At 51.0% G+C, this 21,146-nt stretch overlaps 1 protein-coding gene across 1 annotated transcript in view; it reads left to right on the plus strand.

Annotated features, from left to right (window-relative positions):
* The window catches only part of AFF3 (ALF transcription elongation factor 3), a 178,179-nt gene that overhangs the window by 2,937 nt on the left and 154,096 nt on the right, over positions 1-21,146 (plus strand). The gene's annotated exons all lie outside the window — the stretch shown is intronic.

Below are 21,146 nucleotides of genomic sequence, written 5' to 3' on the forward strand. Positions count from 1 at the left end.
GCAAGCCATCCAGCTACCATGCGAGATTCGTTCATGAGGCCATCCACATATACAAACACAGAGACAATTTCAACCGAGAAGATGGATTCTGGCTTAGTAACCATTGGAAAGATGTTATAAACCATTTCGGTTCTTAATTAATTGTATTTCACGGTGACCTTCAGACCGCAGTCCATTCGCTGGCACTGCCTCTTAATACCTCTCACACCACGGTTAATAATATGGTTTATAGCATGTGGTATAATAATAAATAGTATAACATTGTAATGTTTAATATAATTCATAAGGCAATATATAGTATCGTAATTGCATAGTGAATATACAGCAGTGTGGTATATATTTGGGTTCATAGAATAAGACATAGTGTAATGTTACAAGTCTAATATTTTATAGTCTAATGTATAGGGTAGTGTAAATTAACGCATTGTATAATTCAAAGGTGGAATTTGTCTATGGATATGATATTATACCATGTAGTTTAGATTGGAAGGTATAATATTGTATTGATTAGTAGTCCAGTTTATAACACAGTTATAATGCAACACAGGACAGAGCAGCGCACCTTAGTTGCTCTGCTTTGGTATTTTCTCGTGCCCAGTCGCCACCCTCCTCCGCTCCGGAGGTGGGGCTGGGTAACATGCTAATTCATATGTTAATTCCGCCCACACACCTTAAAGACGCGGTCCTTGCTTGGCAGCGTTCACTCAAGCGCTGTCTTCTGGACAGACCTGTTTCTTCACCTGAAGAAGACTACTTGTGTTGTGGCCGAAACGTCGTGAGAATTTGATTTTATTATGTTTTATTTTTATTATTTTATTTGCATTCTACGTGACTTTACCGAAAGAACCAAGAAGATGAATCCCTGCAGTCACGAAAGCTTTAAATCGAAACGTCTGGCAGTTCACCAGCATTGATTATAATTCAAGAAAGCCTGACTCTGCTGACTATACAATGCGTGTCGTAACCGGTCCTGAGTTTGCTTGTGGTGGGCCAATGCTACTGAAATAATGCACTCACAGATGACGATGTGGCTGATGGGATTAAAAAAAATATTAATTTGTGGAAGGACAAAAATGTGAGGTGTGTTTATCTGCTTAGTTGTGTTCCCACGTCATAGTTCAGTGAGTAAACCACTGTGCCACCACTCCACCCATAAATATTCCTCGAGTCTCATTAATTTAGTTAATAGTCGCATATGACGAATGCAGAACTCCGTGTGTTAAATTGAAACAACACAATTGCTTATTCGCCGAAAGAAGTCATCGCAGACAACGCAAACGGTGCCACCACCACCACCACCCCATTGCTTCCTCTCTTCTGCCAAGTTGTCTCAGATGTGTCCCAGTGGACACCAACCCTCTGTGCTCTCACAGTATCCCTCCGTCTGATTTGGGGTCTTGCTCTCAGTTGCCGACCTATTGATGTCTATTCCAAGGTCTGCATGGCTGTATTACTGTATCATAATCATTATTGTTATTGGTCGGTTAGCATACTGTAAGTCTGTGTGTCATATTTCCTATGTTGCTGGGTCATTATCCAAATTCAGCATCAGCCACGTTCTCTCGACTGCTGGATAAAGGCTTCCGCCATCCGTCGACATCCCACGGCACCGCGCGATGCCACGATTCATCATATCATTCCCGCACGCGCGAGCCGATCTCATTGCTCCATCTCCGTGGCGGTCGTGCTCTCGGGTGCATTGCCTACTTTTGTCCGCCGCTCCGCGTTCGGCTCTCGTCCATCGGCTGTCATCCCTCGTGGCCACGGTGTCTCCTCCTGCCCGCGCCCGCGTTTGCTCGGAGGCAATTGCGGGCTGAGCTCCTCTCGCTGCCGCACACCGTTAATCAATTCGGTGTCCTTTGTCTGTCCACTTGGGAATGTATCGAAGAGCATCATCATTTTTTGCAAGGGAGGCCTCATACGGTTATATAAGGGCAGCTGCTGATTTAATTTTAATGTGCAAGGTCGGTGGTGGAACCGTGGTACGGTGGTTTTAGCGTGCTGCGCTACGAGCGTGAATTCCTGAGTTCGATTCCCGACCGTGACTAACATCAGTCGTGGCCTCCCTGTTCTTCACCAACCTGCCACACTGACTAGTGTGGTGAAGTATGGTTAAACTCCCACCACCACCACCCCCGGCCACCACTGTGACTGACAAGGCATGGGGAAACCTTCACCCAGCAGTGAATTTATAATAACTGGAAATAATTGTATATTATTTATTCATACAAGATTGGCATATGAACCAAGCACACGGAATGCGCCAGGTCTCATCAGATCTTGAAGACCAAGCAGGACGGACCATCATGCGTGAAGCAGGTGCTATAGGATACCGGGGCGCTACACTGTCGGCAGAGAGCGGCACGGCAATATCCATTGTCGCACGGCACGATGCTCCAACGGCTGCCCTCCCCGCCTTCACCAAACCAGCGTGTGGTGAAGTGCGGTCAAATATACCCCCGCGAACCGCACGGCGTCAGGAGGCCTTCTTCCTCTTCCTCTTCTTCTTCTTCTTCCTCCTCCTCTTCTTCATCTTCTTTTTCTTCCTCATGTGAGGCTTTTGCGAGACGGCACAAGGCCTCCCGCAAGGCACGCTCTCCTAGCCATCCGACAATGCACGGTCCTCCTCATTCTCGTTGGTAATCTGGGCGACGATTGATTTGGCACGGCGAAGCAGGTCAGTCCTTAAGTCTCGGGTGTGGTTGGTGGTCGTGGCCGGGTCACATCTGTGAAATGATTGGACATCTGTTAAAAATAGCTTTGTAGCTCATTGGATTCCTCCAGTATTAATAAATATTCTGATTCTGACTGCGGGAAGGAGACTCCTCTGCCTCTGCAGCTCTCCCGTGTGGAGTTCGGATCGCGCGGCGCGTTGCTCCACGTGACGCCCGACCTTTCGATGGCAGCTTTTTCGGCAATTGGAATTATGAATTCAGTTAATTCTTACGAGGTGGTGCCTACTCTTATACATGAGATGGCCTGGGTTCCTGAGTTCTCACATGGTTAAACAAATACACTTGACTTGACTTGTCCTTCTGCTTTGGGTAATGCTTTGATTACCCCAGGGACCCAGAGCCCTCTTTTAATGTGCGGTATTTATGTATTTAAATTTTGGATAATCTTCTACGTTGGGATTTGGGCGATAAAATGTGCTCACGTTGGAGTTGTCCGAGTGGCTCTCAGGGGTCAGGGAACCAACCGAGGCAGTACAGCTGGAATCCTGGGTTCAATCTAATTCTCAGTCCCTCGCGCAATGAAACAGAGCTCTCTGCGCGTAGAAAATCGATGGATTAAGCCCGGCTACCGATAACTGCACTAAAAACCCATTAGATCGAACTTGAACTTTCACTGCAATTTGGCTTAATCGAGTGTTGAAAATAAAAAAATCACTTTGACGTAAAATTTTCACGGGGTCATATTTAACACTGTGCGCCCCGAGTGTGGCTGAAGAGGCCCTCTTGAACTGACTTCAGAAGTTCTTCTGTGACGTCCTCTATTCAGTGCCACTCTCCAACACAGGGTGGTGCACTGCTGGCTGGAAAAGTTTCAAGTGAAATGATCCATCTCGTAACATGACACTTACAATGTAGAAGTCGCATTGCGCTGGAGTAACAGTAAAATTAATTATATCGATTACAGAGATATCTATTTTTTACCTGTCTCAGAGTGACCGACTCTTGAAGATGATGTCACAGAGTCCTCAACGTCCATTTGTACAGCTCTCTGTAATTTCCCGCCAGAGGTTCCAAGCGATACGCGGATCGAACCGTGAACCCCACGCTCCCCCGGCTCAGCGCTGAGCCAGTGGGCGCAGGCCGCCCAGCTGCCTGTAACGCGAAACTGCTATGGGTGCAGCGCTAATGACACAACCGGAATGGCATTTAACATTTAGCATGTCTGCATCAGGATTCTATAATGGCGAAGGACGATTTGCTTCACTGTACTTCGTTTATTATTGCCCGAGATATTGGTTGTTCATAGTTTACCGGAATGCGTTCTGATTATTCGTACAGCGAAGCGGTTTTTGGCACTCACCTGCACGCGACACCGAGGGAGAGTTTGGCTCGGTCATGAATTACTATTATTTCTCTAAGAATTTGTTTATGAATTTGTTTATGAATTTGTCACGTGCACTTCGCACAGCCTGGCTTCTGGCACCGGAGCAACCTAACCTCCCACAGAGGGTAGGGAAGAAGTAATAATCAAACCTGGCTCTTCCGTCCCAAAGAAGTCGCGTGCTGTGGATTACGAATCCGTAAACGGGTACGTTTGTGTACATGGGCCACCCAGCAATTTGCAGGCAAGGGTTGGTGAATCACATTGAGATCTGTAGAACCTCAAAACCAGCCAGGCTGCGAGGCAGCAGTACAGTAAGTGGGTTTGCGAAGCCCCTGTGTAGCCTGTCCGTGTGGAACGTTGCGTGTTATCGCCCCCTCGTATAAATGTTGCGGCTTCTCTCCGGGTTCCCTAATCTCCTCACTTTTATGAAAAAAACACTTTTTTGCAGGATGTCTTTATACAGAATGATCATCAGCCATGATGAATCCGCTGCTGGATGAAGGCCTTCCTGAGACATCGCCATCTCTCACCATCCAGTGACTAGGCCCAACACAGGATCCTCCTGAAAAAGAGTCTTGATCATTGATTTAAATATATAGTTGTTATTTAACCTGAAACCGCGATCATGATACTTCTTAGTTGAGGCCTGACTTGAGATTGGTGTTGCTTCTGCCACCAGGAGTTTATTTTTTCATAATATATTTAACAATTCAGCATCATGCCATGAGGTGTGAAATTTCCGATTGGTAACTCTCAAGGGAAGCGGTGGACCACCTTGTGCGAGTGAATGGCCTCGGGAAATGGCATCGCAGAACGACTTTGGTAAAGCCTCTTTCGTCACACTCAGAAACACTCCCCTCCTCATGTCCTGAAAGGAACTTTCCTTGCTTGTCACTCACACCAACAGGTTTACTCCTCAGAGCTGGATTAATCCAAAGTGATAGGAAAAAAAACCCCTCAATTAATTATAGCTTTGTGTGTGTGCAGTCATTGGTGACTGGGCCGAGACCCTCAATTTGTGCGATAAATAATCCAGTTTAATCACGAGTGGCGGTTTGGTGAGTGCTGGGACCCATAATCCAGCAGCGGATTGATGAAGGGCTGCACCTTTGGCTAACTGCCCGGATTTGAACCCAGGGTTCCCAGAAATGCTCTGACCTCTGAGCCAGGCAGCTACCTCAGATTCATTACCGGTTGTTAAGTACACACCTTGCCTGGGTGTGTGAGTGTACATGTGGGGAGTGATAGTGCAGGGGTTAGCGCACTGTGCTCCGACCCCGGCAAACAGGGTTCAATTCCTGCTCACGGCCAACAACAGTGAAGATTATCTGAACCTGCCCTGGGCCTCCCCTAGGCCTCAAATGAGTACCTGGTGCGATGTGTAAACATCGCCACTAGGGAGAGAGACAAAAGCAGCATGAGCGTGTTGCTGGCCACCCACCCCCTCGTGTGCCGTCCCGGCCTTAAAAGGTGCTTATGAACGGCACTTGCCCCAAACAGTCCGTTAAGGCTATAAATATTGGGCAGTGGTGGCACTGCGATCCCCGTGACATCTGCATCACAATGTTACGCCGCGTACGCGGAGAAACGGCGCTTAGGAGGCCACAACTCGCGGGCAGGTATTTAAATGGGGAGTTGTGCGCGTGCAATTATTTCACCGACTTTTTTTTTTGTCGCAGGCGAAAATTTGTTAAATTCAACGACCTCGGGCTCTGCGCTTGGTTTACGACTGTGCGCCGCACAAAGCTGTCTGCTGAGCTCGCTGGCACCAATCTCTGCAACGATTAGTCACCGCAATTGTCCCGACTCACGCCCATTTAAATGCCGTCAACTGTTTGCGGCGCAGACCAAAAACACTGCCCCGGCGACTCCGCCGGTTGTCCTCGCGACTCGACGGCGAGTCTCCGTCGAGTCCCCCCCGGGGGTGTCGCAGCTGTGGGGGCCGTTTGCTTTTAAATGCCACAAACGGCCACCTGTGTCTGCCGAGAGGGGACCGTGAATTGCCGTCACATTGCCAGCGAACCACGCGGCTTTTTTTTGTTTACAGTTTTTTTTGGTATCATTTCCCCCCAATGATAATCCGATTGTGCCGTCGGCATCACGGCAGTACCAATAATAAAACAATTTTTGACTTGTAACGCGCGTGGCATTCGCTCACTGTCGGAGAAAGAGGACTCAGAGGCACGAGGAGATACCACAGACGAGCGGGAAAGCAGCAATGCAATGAGCCGCCATCAAGAATGCTCCCATGCTCTGCGGTTCTGTATATGTTAAGGTGTTATCGGCCCATTAATGAGGGCTTACGTACGGGAGGAAACCGGAACGCCCGAAGAAAACTCGCGCATGCGAGGGGGAAACACTCTATCTCACCCGAACGGAACAGGTGGGGGTCTATATTTTTTGCTGCACCGGCTTCTCATGGCAAGCCAAGGTGTGACATCTCCTCGACGCCCATGCGAAGGCAGTTTCGCTTGAATGTTTGCAATCCACCAACCCTCGCTGGCTCCACACAGCGCTGGATTTGCAGGCGCGTGCGCCGCCACCGACAGGCTCACGGGATCAAGAATCCCGTTCGGAATTCTCGCAGAGCCGTGTGACCCTTCGTGATAAGGGAGCGGCCCACGCGAGTGGACATCGACAGAGCTGCCCCTCTGAGATTGCTTCCTGCTCTGCCACTGAGGGCAACGCTCTCCGGTGCACGCCCACGAACCCCCCGGTCTCGTTACAGGGGGCTGCCTGGATTTCACCTCTAGGATCTCGTTGCTGCCAACCCGGGCGCTTACGACCTCTGAGCCTCCACAAATCCGTCTACCTTTGTTGTCTTTGTTTATAGAGTCGTTCTCTCTCGGTTTATAGACCGTCGGGCTCCTCTCAAATCTCGGCCACTGCCCAGCCACTGCCCCTACCCGCCCAACAACCGCTGCCCGCCTACCTGCCCACCTACCTCCGGGCTTCCAGCCACCTGGATTCTGCGCTGACCTTACTGCCCCCCCCCCCCCCACCAAATCTCCGCGTGTGACGGTGTCCGGAGGAGGGGGTAGCCCCCTGCTCTCTCCCCACCGCGGCGGCTCATCGCTGGAGCACAAGTGTGGGTGGGTGAGGTGCGCCCTGCACGCCGTGCGCGTGCGGTGAGTCACGCGCAGTGTGTCCCAGATTCTGACGCACTCTCTATTCAGGACACAGGCGAAACACTGAGCTGTTGCAGCGTGTCTGCTGGACCATGTGTGTGTGCGTGAGATAGAGAGTGGGGAGCGGTGGCGCAGTGGTTATCGTGTTCCGCTACGAAACCCGCATAGGTCGACTCCGCCTTAAGCGATTGTAAGTAAACGATAGCGCCGGGGAGACAAAGGCAGCCGGGCGTGGGCCTGGACACACCAACCGCCTCGCGCGCCTTGACGGCTTTCATCGGTGCTCGCTGGCAGCACTTGCCCCTACAGGCAGTGTGAGGCTACACAGGGGGCCTTTGTCTCTGTTCCCCCAATGGCCGCAAGGCAGTGCTGCCCGTGGCGTTTTAATGACGCTCAGTGAGGTGTGCTGGACGCGCTTGCCGGCTGATTTTGACACACGCGTGAGAGGCTGTGCGCCTCTCTCTGCGCCGTGTAAATGACTGAGCCGCAGTTGCAAGTGATAGTGGCAGGGATGCGGCTCTTGGCGTCACGGCCAGTACGCTCGCTGGACTCGCAATCCAGAGGTCGCTGGTTCGGTTCGATCTCCCTGCGCGGCAGTCGTGACCACGGAATAATGTTTGTTTGTGATTCTCTCGCGTCTGTTCGTCCACGTGCGGTCGGGTGAAAACGTGGGTACGCCCACCCCTACCAGCACTCCCGGCCCAGTGCGGAAGAGTAAGCCACTGACAACCCTCTCCGTCAACATTGACACGAGCAAGTAATTGCAGTCCTGCATCATTTACCTTTAAAGTATTTCTGGTTTCTATGATGAATAAAGGCTGGTTTGCCAGTCGGGTATACTATCCACTATGTTTAGTTTGAACGTTCCTGGCTATTCGGATATGGAACATGCCACTAATGGTAAATTCATCATCAGCAGCAGCAGACATGATCTAACCACTGCTGGATGACGGCTTCCACAAGTCCAAGCCATCACTCTCTCTCACGGTCTCATTATTTGATAATCCTATGTTTACATAAAAAAAGCCTCCTCAATACATGGCCGCGCTCAAGAGTAAAAATGAAGCGTAATGCAGTAAACCGCAGGCTCTCTGAGTGTCCTGTCTCAAAACGCCGTCGCCTGGCTCGAAGTGTGTGACTGATTCATTTGTCCCAAACCAAGGCGCTCGCTTGGGGATTAGCGGTGGCGCGGTGGGTCCCGTGCCCCCGCGGGCTGCGAGTGACAGACTGTCATTTTGTTTTGTTTTGTATTTTAAGGCCGCTGGCTCGCTCACCTGATGGATTTATTCTCTAAGCCCCACGTGGCAATTTCAGCTCCGGGTGTGACTTTATAAGGCCGTGAATGAAACTGTAAGGGAGCGGTGATGTAGTGGTTAGGGCACTGGCCTACGAATCTAGCAAACGGAGTTCGATTCCCTCCCGTGACGAGTAACAGTGGCGATTATCTGAACCGGTCCCAGGCCTTCCCCCTCGATCGACTCGACCTTTTTATGAGTACTGGTTGCGCAGTGTAAACATCGCCACTTGGGGAGGCAGAGGCCACACCACGCACTTCATAGGTGCTCATTAACGGCACTTGCCTCGACATTCTAAGATTATATGGGGAATCGTTGTCTTTGTTTATCTCCGGGCCATATTAAAGATCCATATTATACACAAAGTGATAAACGCTTGTGCGAATTTAAACCTGCCAATTATATATTTTTTGCTTTTTCTTTAAAAAGTTATTCCCCCGGTTATAACCCAATTCCACTATCGACGTGATGTCACGAAACAAATCAACTTACGTTCGGAACTCCGGAGCTCACAGTCCATCACTTTGTGGCAAGGAACAACCCTACAAGGTGACTCAACAGAACTCTCACCGTCATCATTTGTTATTTGTACTGCACCTCCCATGCAGCCGCATGGGAGGTGCAGTACAACAACAACGACGGCCTTGCGACCCAGGGATCCCCTGGTAGCAGCTATCCCAGGCGCTACTTCTGTGGTAACATTTGAAAGCGCATTGCAAAATAATCTTCACGGCAGTCGACCGTTTCACATTTACGTTTCGCAGCTGGAATGTAGCCAAATGTTTTCGCCACGGGTTTGAATGTTTCCGTCGCTAGCCTAGTCCTTGTACAATACCCTCGCAGGCCACCATCGTAGCAGTCAAATACAAAATGCTGTACCCTCACTTACGAGTGACATCCCACCCAGCATGGCTCCTGGGAAATTATTCGTCACGGGGATATGCGGATGAAATTCGCCTCACAAATGTTAATTGTTACCACTACTACTACTATACCCCCCCCATCTCCACCGAGATTTGATTAATTGTCACAATCCGGAGTCGTGAATCGTTTCGTCTATTGATTCTTTTTGTGGGGTTTATATTATTATCGATGATGCTTTCTCCGCTTATGCCGCGCGTTATATCCGCGGCACGCTGTCCGACGTTTCACACCCAGCTCTATAACAGCGTGACCGCGAAACAAACAAAAACCCACAACGGTCGGTCATAGTGTCTTCTTAGAAATAATTCTGTTGTGCCGAACATAGCACGGTGCAGTCGGTATACGAAGGAGCCGCGATTTGGCCGTGGTTCTGAGCGGGCTAGAGGGACCCGTTGAGGAGTTGTACACCCCTAGCTGCCACTGCTATTCATTGGCGTAAAATAAAATAAAATGTTTTCTCTCCGGATGACGCTGCAAAGTATTATCTGTATTTTGATTTAGCGTGCTGATCTTAAAGGTGCATTGAAAAATTTGATACTTCGACTGATGCTTCTGTTGTTGTGGAGTAACTCATGCAGCCAGCTATGGCTCTAGGATTTGGTGTTACATGTTATTTATGTAATTTATTGTAAAAATTCGGTCACAGTCCCTAAGAGCACTGTTACGTTGCAATTATGGCTTTATTTTTTGGTGATTTCGAAAAGTTTTTTGGTTTGGACATGTTTGTTTTGTTGTAGTACGGAGTTAGACTGATGGCCTTAATCTAAGTTTTCTTGTGGTTGTTGTTGCTTGACGTGCATCCCACTGGGATTTTTTGCACACAGCGTTGGTGTACGGTGCTTTTTTCAGGAATATTTTGCCGTCTTTTTTTCAATGGATTTTCTGTTTGCACAGTCACATAGTCACTTTAAGATGTTTTTCTTGTTCGTGTTTAAGTTTTTTTTGTTTGTTGTGGTTGCACCCGATTCAAGAGCCGAATGGTTCACAGGGCTATACCAAAATAAAAAAAACTGAAAACTGTTGTTGTTGTTGTGTTGTTGTTTTTATTGGAAATCTTTATGCGCCGCGGCACGGCGTCAAGCGGCGTCGCCGCGCTTTGTTGGATAATCTCTCGAGACGCAGGCGGAGCTTTGTGAAGCCGCGCGCACGGCTCCCCGGCCCGCTACACAGCCGCTGTCTGCGGTGGGGGCAGCTCCATCAAGCTGCGCGCTCTCGTTTCGTTTGCAGGTTAGGCGAGAGGGCCCCTCCCTGCCTCCCCAGCACACCGCGACTGTCTGGCTTCGTGTGTATTTGCGTAAATTGTGGGCCTAAAGGCGTAACGGGAGAAGGCCCCCTCTTGTCTCGCACGCTGACACCACTCGTGCTGACACCGAGGTCACGGGACACAAAGCGTCCTCGCCACAGCGCTGTGCGGCAGCAGAGTCGACGCGGCAGCAGAGTAGCAGCGGCGCTCGACTCGCCCCGGACTGCTCCGCTAAGCGGGGCAAGAGTCGAGGAGCCCGTGGCGGGCACTGCTGTCCCCGCTGCTCACAGCGCTCTCGTCGTCATCATCACGCGTCAATTGATGGCATCTGTCGCTGTTTAAATAAAAAATCAGTTACTCATTTATACACCGCTGCCGTACGAGAGGAGAAGAAGGGGGTTACGCTGAGAGTTGTGCGAATATTCACGTGGTTCTCGCTTCCCAGTCGGGTGAGAGTCTAGGGGTGAATAACCCCGGCTATGTGAGGTGCTGTGTCGGACGCACAAACGCCACGCCGATTGCCCGAGTGCCCAATATACATTTGAATGATACCCTAAAGCAGGACTGTGCCACTGAGTGGCAGGGAGTCAAGGTTCGTCTGAGCCGCAATGGCTCTCGGATGGTCACACTGGGCTATGGCCCGCCTCAGGGGCCGTCCATAAATGACGTCACGCGATTTTGGACAATTTTTGACCCCCCCCTAGTCACACGGCGTCACAAAAAGTCAGACCCCCCCTAAAATATGATGTCACAAAGCTCTGCCCCCCCGCCCCCCCCCAAAAAAAACATGCTTCAAATCGCTTTAAACGATTGTCATTGAAGTGCGTATTTAATGTGGCGCTGCATTCTGATGTTTTAGGAGAAAATATTTATGAAAAAGTCAATTTAATTAAGTAGAACGTGTTGTCTATATTTATTAAAAGTTGCGAATTTTGATGTGAAGTCACATTTCTCAACCCCCCCCCCCCCTCGTCACACATCGTTACAAATGTCTGACCCCCCCACCCCCTAGGTGCGTGACGTCATTTATGGACTGCCCCTAAAAGAGGATAACGGATCGGTGAGATGAAAGCAAAGATAAACGCGAAAGCTGCAGACAAGAGATTGACGACCAGTGAGCGAGATGAAAGCGAGATGCGAGACTTGGAGACTGACGGGGAGTCGATATTGGCCAAAATATTTACAGCTGCGACCTCGTAGCGTGCGCGTGCATTGTGACGTCGCGTGGCCCGTCAGCACGCGCACAACCTCATCGTGCGGTCGGATGGAAAATATCGTGGCAGGGCCCTCTGCCCCAAACCACCGTGCTGGCCTGCAGGCGGCTGCCGACCGCTCACTCGCCCAGAGATAAGCCGAGAGATAAGCCGCGCGCGTTTCGCTGACTCGTTTCTTGGGGGTGGAGCGTTTCACTGTCCCCGCGAGTCGATTCGTCGTCACGCTTCAGCGTCGCCATCCCATTGGCTGGACGATTTGTTTTTTGTTAGATATTTCATTAACTTTGTAGTGAACGTGGGCAATTCGATGCGTACATCGCAAGCTTAATTAGTCGATATTAATCGATGCATCGTCACATCTGTCCGTTCGCAGGGGGGTGGGGGGGGGCAGTGGTGGGAGCACAGAAGTTTTGCGCAAGCCTCAGCTGATTTTGTAATCCAACATCTTAGCGCAATAGGACAAGGTCTTCAGTCCGCCCTCCTCTGCCCACCCATCAGTATAAACGGGTCCACCACAGTCAGTCGCGTGTGGTGTGGGGTAAAGTATTTGTTTCTCCATCCAACCTCTTCCGAGAATTCTCGACCACATGGAAGAGTAGGCCAAAATGCCCCACGAGTGAGGTCTCTAGAGCTCCCTGTAGCGGAGAAGGAAGAAGCGGTGGCATCAGCAAACAATTGCAGGGCTGCGACTTTACGGTCCTGACACAACATCCCCTGGCAAGGACCTCGCCCGAGACCTGTCTCTCACACCTGAGCCACTTAGGGACCTCTGCCCCACCCCCCTCCACAGCAGAGCGCAATAGATCCGGGTTCTGCCAGTCGATGCAGTTCGCCGCGCATGTTTAAAGTTTTACTCTGCCGAGCGCTGGCTAAACGGAGGTTTATTTTGAAATGCGCCCCCACTCTGCGCTGGGAGCGTTCACTCTGTTTAGCTCCTGGCAGGGGCCGCTGTTCCAATCGACTGCTGTTGTTGTTGGGAGAGCACCCCCGGCATGCATTTGTTTACAGTGTGCGTTTGAAACGTTTTCCGTCGGGGTGATCCGCGGAGACGATCCAGAGATTCCCCCTCCCCCCCGTCGTGGATAACGAGAGGGGTTTGTGTTGTTGAACTGGCTGCAAACGGGGAATTTGGCTGGTGCAGAGATGCAGCCGTGGGGTATTGTTGTTGAGCCGTAGAGGGATTTCACTTCTCTGCCTTTGATGTATTTTATTTGGCCAGGGTGAAGCAGGGCCTCAGCTTGGAGTCACATACACGACCAGAGTTTCGTTTATTATTGACACGATTTCAAGTTATAGTTTTAAGTGGACGTTTTCGTGTTGTCGAATCAAGTCATGACATGAAAGGGCAGCATATATATGTGCCGTCTTAATTTGCACGAGTCACCTCCAACATGACAAAATCAAAACATACAATGTATAAATGACAGCAACAAATAAAAATAGTGATCGGACCAAAGAGCAACTATGCCACATGCGAAACCGAAAATATTGCACGATAAATCCGTGTTTAATAAGAAATTCCCTGTAGTGTAAGTCGTCTCGGGCAGATCATTTTTTTGACCGATCATAGTACAATCACAAAATTGACGAACATAAAACAGATACAGTGTGACTACTGTAGTACTAATATTTAGACACGTGAGCATGTACGAGTGACATGAGCTGAGCCCTGGGATGGAGAGAACAGCGAATGTAAATGGGGAAAACCCAGCAGCGTCTCACATCCGGGGGCCCAGTTCTAATTACGTCCTCTGGCGCTTGGCACCAAGGCTCAGATGGAATCCGGCTGCAGGGTGACACGATTGGGGCTGCATCAAAGTATTGCCCGGATTCATCGCAAACTCCCTTCCTGACTCAACATCCCCGTGCCTTGCACCGTCTCGGAAGCTCAGCGGCTCTTTGACGAAAAATGGACGTCATCATCATTATTAAAATTGGCATCTGCTGTCACTCATCACTATCATTATCTGGTATTTAATCGGCATAATCATCAGCTGCTTCATCATCATTAGAAATATTTTTGTCATCATCATCATCAATTCATCATCATAAACTATCACTCATCATGAACTGTCAATCATCAGTATCCACTGCTTCATCATTCATCGTCATCTATCACATATCTACTGTCATCATCATCATCATCATCAAATGCTTCATCATGAATTCTAACGATTATTAACTATCACTTTTCATCTCCTGTCATCATCATCTGTGCTGATGTAACGAGCTGCGCCGGCTCTATCGGCCTCCTGCCAAACAAGTCCCGCCACATCCCAAAGTTGACAACGATGTTGAATAAAACCCATCGCGTTTGGCGGTGACGGCGGTAAGTTGTGCGTTGTTTGAGCAGATGAACAAACAAAACAAAGTCGTATTTGACTTTAAACAATGCTGGGAAGGTCACGCGCTTTGCATGTCAATGGGGAGGTGTCTCTCCGGCTGAGCGCTCCGGATTTTGGCCGGTCTCACGGTGGCGGCGAGGCCGGGGGGGGGGGGGTCGCGTGGAAGCCGACCGCGGTGAGGCGCGCTGCCACAATGCCGTCATCTCTGCGATGCGCTCGTTAATGGGAAGCGGGACAGAGCAATTTTCACCCGCGCGGTTTTAAATTGCGGGGCCCCGAGGTGAGATTACGTGGCCCCGTAATGCGAGGGTGTTGCCCACACGCCAGCCCGGCCTTCCCTGCGTCCGTTGGTCTGCGCGGGGGGCTGTGAATATTGTGGTGAGGGCACGGGCATACAGGCGGCCAGGCTCATCATCATGAGCCATGGGCAATCCGCTGTTGGATGAGGGCCTCCCAAAGGCTGTGCTGCCCATCGTGGTCTCGCGATGCAACGATCAATCTGGGTCCTGCGCAGGAGCATTGCAGTGGACGTCTCAATCACGGACCATTATCCCTTCTAGCGACGCGTCCTATCAAAACCCACTTATAAATGATTGTTTTACAATGTAATGGGAGGTATAAATTAAAAACATCATACAATTCCTTCTCTTGACTGAGAATTCTCGTACAACTGGGATGTGTTTGTACGGCTGATAATTCCTACGGAGCAAGACCCAAGCAAACAAAATCATCAACACTGAATAACGCTGCTCATTTGTGACGTTGCTTGTCGATGATGTTGCTTTAAAAAACAACACTTATTCGTGCTTCCTATTTGGTTCTATAGAACCAAAGTGTATGGATCCTTGCAGTCACGAAAGCTTTAAATCTAGAATTGTTTCCTATTTGTAGTGCTGCTTAAAATGAAATAAATAAAATAATTCCATTCTAAATTCACCAGTTGATGAATTCTTCCCCAAGCCAAGTCGGTCATGACGGGGGGGTGACCATACTTCACCACGCTGGTCAATGCGGATTGGTAACGAGGGCGGGACGGGTTCTCATTTCACCCACCACCGATGTTGACCGTGGCCGGGCATAGAACTCTGGTGGCTCGGTTCACGGCTTCGCGCGCACACCACAGTAGCACCACTGCTCCAGCTTTGCCGTTCCTGTCGCTGCTTAAAATCAGCAGATATTTGATACCATCGCCCAAAAATAAAGCGACATTTAAAAATAACGTCGTCGCTTCATTTGTTTGTGGGTCGCGTTAGTGGTGGCGAGCGGCGTGGTGCCTTCCCCCGGTGCTGGTGGTGAACCGGACAACAGTGAGCTGTCCGGTTCACCACCACCCGGAGCCATCGATTGCCGAACGAACCACGAGCACCCCCCCCCCCGACTTGATCCCCGGGCCAATGGGGCGAGCTCCCCGCGGCGATTGGCTCCTCCCGACTCCCCCGTATCGCCAGCCGGATGGTAACAACAGCGCGCCGCTAGCTGCAATTTGCTGCCCAGTGTTCGCGAGACCTTTAACGCTGCAGCGGTATCAAGAAAACTAAAAACCCCGCAGCCGTCCCGCAACTTTTCCCCGCCGATGTCCGTGCGGCGGCACCGCCGAGCCGCGGTTTGCCGCGCGCGAAGCTTTTGTAGCCCGCAGACGACGACGATGACGACGAGAACGAGGAGGTTTAGCGGGGCGCTGCCTGCCGCACGCTGTCTCCGCATTCCACGGCGGTGGTACAATCTGGCACAATGTGGCACTGTCGGCGGTTGATGCTAATCGGTGAGATGATGCGTACGTGCCTGTGTGCAAGCGCGCGTGTGTTTGGGAGCGGTGGCGCAGTGGTTGGCGCTACGCTGCGCTACGAACCTGGCGACCCGAGCTCGATTCCCGCTCACGGCCATCACCAACACACAGTGACGATTATCTGAACCGGTCCTGGGCATCCCCCCAGGTAGACTCAAACTAAAATGAGTACCTGGTGCGATGTGTAAACATCGCTAGGAGGGAGATAAAAGCGGCCGGGCGTGGTGCTGGCCTCCCACCCCCTCGTGTGCCGTGTCGGCCTTCAAAGGTTCTTGCTAACATTACTTGCCCCAACCATCTGTTAAGGCTATATGGGTGATCTGTCTCGTGTAGATAGATAAACACGGGTGGACCTTTAACTCGAGCTGAGCTTTTCGATTATTTAAGTTCAGTAATCGACTATTCATCTTCCGATGATTTATTCGATTTCTTGACTAATCGGATACAGTCGCATGAAAATATTCAAAAAAAAAGTCTCACCGCTCTATTCATGTGGGAACAGAGGTGAGACATTGACGAATACAGGGAGAGAATGGCCTTGATGTTAAAGGATTGGGCAGGGTCATATGGGATCAAGGGAGCTTCACCTATTATGAGGGCTGTCACCTGTACCGGTTCTCCGGGACCTTATGTTTGAGTTTGGCGAATTTTTAAAATCTTCGCATGGAAATTAAGAACATCGTTTTTAGCCAGTTCCGTAGTAATACACCTCTCGAGACAATACATTTACATGCAACTCTCCCGTCCTCTGGTACTGTGAGATATTCTTCCCAAGATATGTCCGGGGGGGGGGGGGGGTTGCAGCTGAGAGGTGGCAACCCAACTTTTTGAACTTTGAGAAAGTGGGATGCTGGGGTGGTGAAGTGTGGTGAGTCGATTGCCTCTTTTAAATGGAGATGCAGAGATGGTTACGGTTTGCCAAATGCCGTAACGTAAACCCAAACGCAAGCTCAAACGCGAGCGCCCACGGCGTGCGATTAACCCAGGCGCAAGCACGGGCACAGACAAAAGTCTCTCTGATGAATGGCAGGGAGGGCACCTACAGTACTTATAGAGGCTGCTGAACAAGCTGTGCTGGTAGTGAAACACAGGCCTTTGCGTGTCCTCATGTTGCTCCTGGGAAGAAGGATTTTTTTAAAAAGTGGGACGAATTAAAAAAAAAGTTATTCTAACGCCTGGGAAGGACAGACGGTGCCCGTGTGTTGGTATGGCCTGAGCCGGGGAGACGGGGAAAGTTGATTTGCTTCACCCGGGGCCAGAGACTCAGTCTTTACAGCCAAGTAAAACCTGAAAAAATAGATCGCTTTGGATCCCTACAGGACGTGGGACCTCTCTCCTCCTCTCTCCCTTTGGCTGCTGTCCCTCTCCCCAAATACCCACTGCTTATTTACTCTGGAGGTGTTTTCAGATGGTGGGATTCGCCTAAGAATTTTGGACGTTCTGTCAAATTTTGGGAGTTCTATAACCGTAAAGGGGTCTTCATTGGCCAAACTGACGCTGCTTTAAGCAGTGAGAAAACCATATGCAGAGCAGTAGAACATTCCAGGTTTTAAAAAAAAATTCTATTTGGATGAGTGTGGGCAGTGAAGTGGCATGAGCTGAAGTGGCCTGGTAGCCCGGAGGATCGCTGAGATCATGGGTTCGAATTTGAGTTTCAGCCATAATTAAGCTGGGTTCTAAAGTGTAGAGGATTTATAGACTTATCCTTGTCACCAATGTCCACACCAAAAACCCGTCAAATCAAAATCTGGGTATGCACTTAATTTGCCTACATTCCAGCTCTGAGAATTAAAAGTTCACATGACAAAAGGCACTGCTCTGCGAGGTTCTAAATAGAATCTTGATTTCGTGGCATGATTCATTGCACAATACCGGGGTTTTTTTTAAAGTCCATAACTTGTTTGGACGTTAACAACTTTGTTGATATCAAACAATTTCACCATGTTCGTTATAATAACAGAAACAGCGTTTTGGCAGTACACTTCTCTTCATAGAAGCCTTATTCTTCATAAAAGGGCCCTTGTCCAAAACGTTCACCTACTTTAGATTTATTTCCGTTAAAACCAGAATTAATAACGGAAGTGGCGTTTTTCTAATTCATGCTCGTGCCCAACGACATTCGACTTGTATTTTTGTCTGTATTAGTCGGAAGTCAGATTAATTAAAATGTTATTGCTGAATTCGTTGCGAGGCTTTCAGTGGTTTGTGCGGCCTGGTCACGGGCAGCACTTGAAGGTAGCGGTTTTACGGCTCAAACGAGCGTGGGCCATGGACGCCTCCCATTTACAGCGGTGGAAATTCCACAATCCTCTGGTGGGGGAGGGGGGCAAAGTCTATTCATAGGACAACCAACTGTTAAGTTCCCACAAAGTGGTATCAATTATATCGAGCTAGGAAGGACGAGTGCAAAGTTGAGTGGCGACCACAACCAGGATGTGAACCCCGCGAGATTCACATTGCGGGCTACACACCGTAGCAGAGTCGCCGCCGCACTGAACGTTGTACGTCGAAGTGATTAATTATATACGAGGTTGCCTCGCGGGGCAATTTGGTAATCGTCATGTTTTAGTGTGCCATTTACTCAGTGACATTCAACTTGAATAGGTAACCCAACTTTAAAGGTCGCACGGGTGTTTTTTTATTTGTGCCAAAGGCACTTGCCATAAGCCCGGCGTTCGGCGAATCGACACGCGGAACTTAGAGGACTCACCCAGTCGTACGGGCAGACTTCATTGTACAGTGCAGTCAGAATGCCTTGTGCAGGTGCAGGCATTCTCGCAACACACAGCCGCACAGTTCCAACCGCGTGCATACCCAGTTCGGTCAGAAGCAACAGATTCCTCGGGCGGGTCACGTGTGGCTGTCAAAACCCCCCAGCTGGGCTCTCCTGGACCCACCCCAGCCACCTTCACTCTCCATCCCAACCCACCCCCACCCGGTTCCACAGCCCCATCCACCCGGCAACTTGGGCACCGGCTAATCAGATGTGGCGTCACCGCGGCAAAATCTGCAAGAGCTGCGTTTGTGCTGTCTCAGCAGCCGGCAGCAGCGGCGGTGGTGGAAACACGCGCCCGGCCAGCCACCCCCACCGCCACAAGCCCCCCCCCCTTCCTCCCCTACCCCCCGACCCACAAACAGCCGCCCCTCCTCACCGATCCCCGCCAGCCACTCCACATCAAGTACCGCCGAAAGCACAGAAGTAACCCTCCCGCAAACACACACACACAGACCCACACACACACACCCACACACCCCCCTCTCGCACGCACGCACGCCCGCCCGTCGAGCCGTGCCGAGCGCCACATGCGCACTGACGGCGAGCACGCCCGGCCGTGCGCGCGCGCGTGCGTCTCTCTCTTCCCCCCCCACCCACCGAAGTCCGTCCCGCCCGTTCACAAGCATGTAGAGGTCTGCCGCTAACGCACCGCGGTGTCCGCTGCGCCGGCTGGCACGGCCAGGTCCTCCTCGGCAGCCGGCTCGGCCCGGCGGCCCCCACGAGCCGCCGCCGCCGCCGCCGCTGCTGTCACGCGCGCCGGCGCTCACCGGGGGGCACTCGCTCCAGCCATGAGCAGGTAAGCCGTGCGTCGGTGGGTGTCCCCCACACCGCCACCACCGTCCCGGCCAGCACCGCTTGTCGGTCAACCCCCCCGGGCCTCCCCAACACCCCCCCAACTTCGTTGTTTGTCGCCCGTCCGGTCGCTCGCCAGGTGATGAGGGCTGCGGCGGCTCACGGACGCAGCGCATCGTCGGTGCCGCGTCTGAAGTATCCCACTGGTCGTTGCTCCCATCTGTTTTTTGGCCTGATTACGCCCGGCGGTATTAAATGTTTCCAGCTTTTTAGACATATATACTGCCACAATGAATCCGGCGTTTTTTGGCAGGAAACATATGGGATTGGCAGGTTTCACGCGAGAGAGTGGCGTTTTACGTATTTCGCGTGAGGGAATAATACGACTAATGTGTGTGTGTGATAGGGCACGTCTGGTGTGAGTTGTTATGCTGTGTGTTATGACTCGAGTGTGGTACAGTGCTGTGCTGGGTGGCCGTTTTCGAACTCGTCTCTACGCGCTTGGCTTTTACTGGCCGTTTGAACTTTGTTAAGGTCATCAGTCTCTTCTGTTGCCCCTTTTATGGGCAATCGTCACAACAGTTATCCACAGCCCCCTTTGTCGCATCCACCGCGGACGAAGGCTTCCCCCAATAGCTGTGTCAGACATTGGGGTTGTGTGACCATACCTCCCCACGCTGGCCAGCGCCGGTTGTTGAAGAGGGCCGGAGACCTCGGACCGTTTTTAGATATTTCTCACCTCTATTATTAGCCGTGGCCGGAATCGAACACAGGCTGCAGGGTTCCTAGCGCCTTATGCTGACTAACTAGCCGCTGGGCCACCAACTCTGCCCTTGCGTCGGTATGTATGGGCTCAGCTTCGGCACATTCTTGCGGTGCAGCGGCGACGGCTCTCCGTGGCCAGAGCGACGCAGCCCCGTGGCACTGAGCGCAGCTTCGGTCCAGAACGCCAAGGTTTGTCAGCGCACAAGAGCGTGCCCAGGGCTTGATTTCCCACCCAACATTTATACGTGTCGCTGTTAGGCTTCAGCAGGTGGCACAACGTGACTACCCGTCGTCACAGCCCATAGCGAGAGGAATTCTGGATGTGCGAATGCTGGTCGCGGGAATATTTTTTCCGGGTCGCCGGTAAACTGGAGTAAGGCGCTTGCACGGTGACGAGCGACCGGCGGCTCATAGCGGGATGCATGGTGGACGTGGTGTGCCGGGATCGGAAAAATGTTTCATTCCGGTTACTGACCGGGACGAGTCTGGCTAAAATTATACCCCGAGTGTGGCGGCAAGCTGCGGACACGGGCGAATCGCAGCCGCGAGTGCGGAATCTCTGTCCGCAACCACAAACCGCGCAAGAATCGCGAGCGCCCTTTGTGCCTGTGCCTTGGCTCTCTCCGTAGGGTTCAGCACAGCCAGAGGCTTTGTGGTGAGCAGGAGTTTGAAGATGGGATTGTATTGGACGGAGAAAATTGTAGCCGAGATAGTTTTTTATGCATTGGCATTATTCCGATAGTAAAAAAAGTTTAAAAAAGCCATTCCCAATTTGCCTTGCAAATGTAGATCTCTCAGTTGGCCTTCAGTGCAGGTTAC

This window comes from Petromyzon marinus, chromosome 16 (genome assembly GCF_048934315.1).
Source record: "Petromyzon marinus isolate PM22_M1 ecotype Great Lakes invasive population chromosome 16, UKy_Petmar_22M1.pri1.0, whole genome shotgun sequence".
In the NCBI taxonomy this organism is placed as follows: domain Eukaryota; kingdom Metazoa; phylum Chordata; class Hyperoartia; order Petromyzontiformes; family Petromyzontidae; genus Petromyzon; species Petromyzon marinus.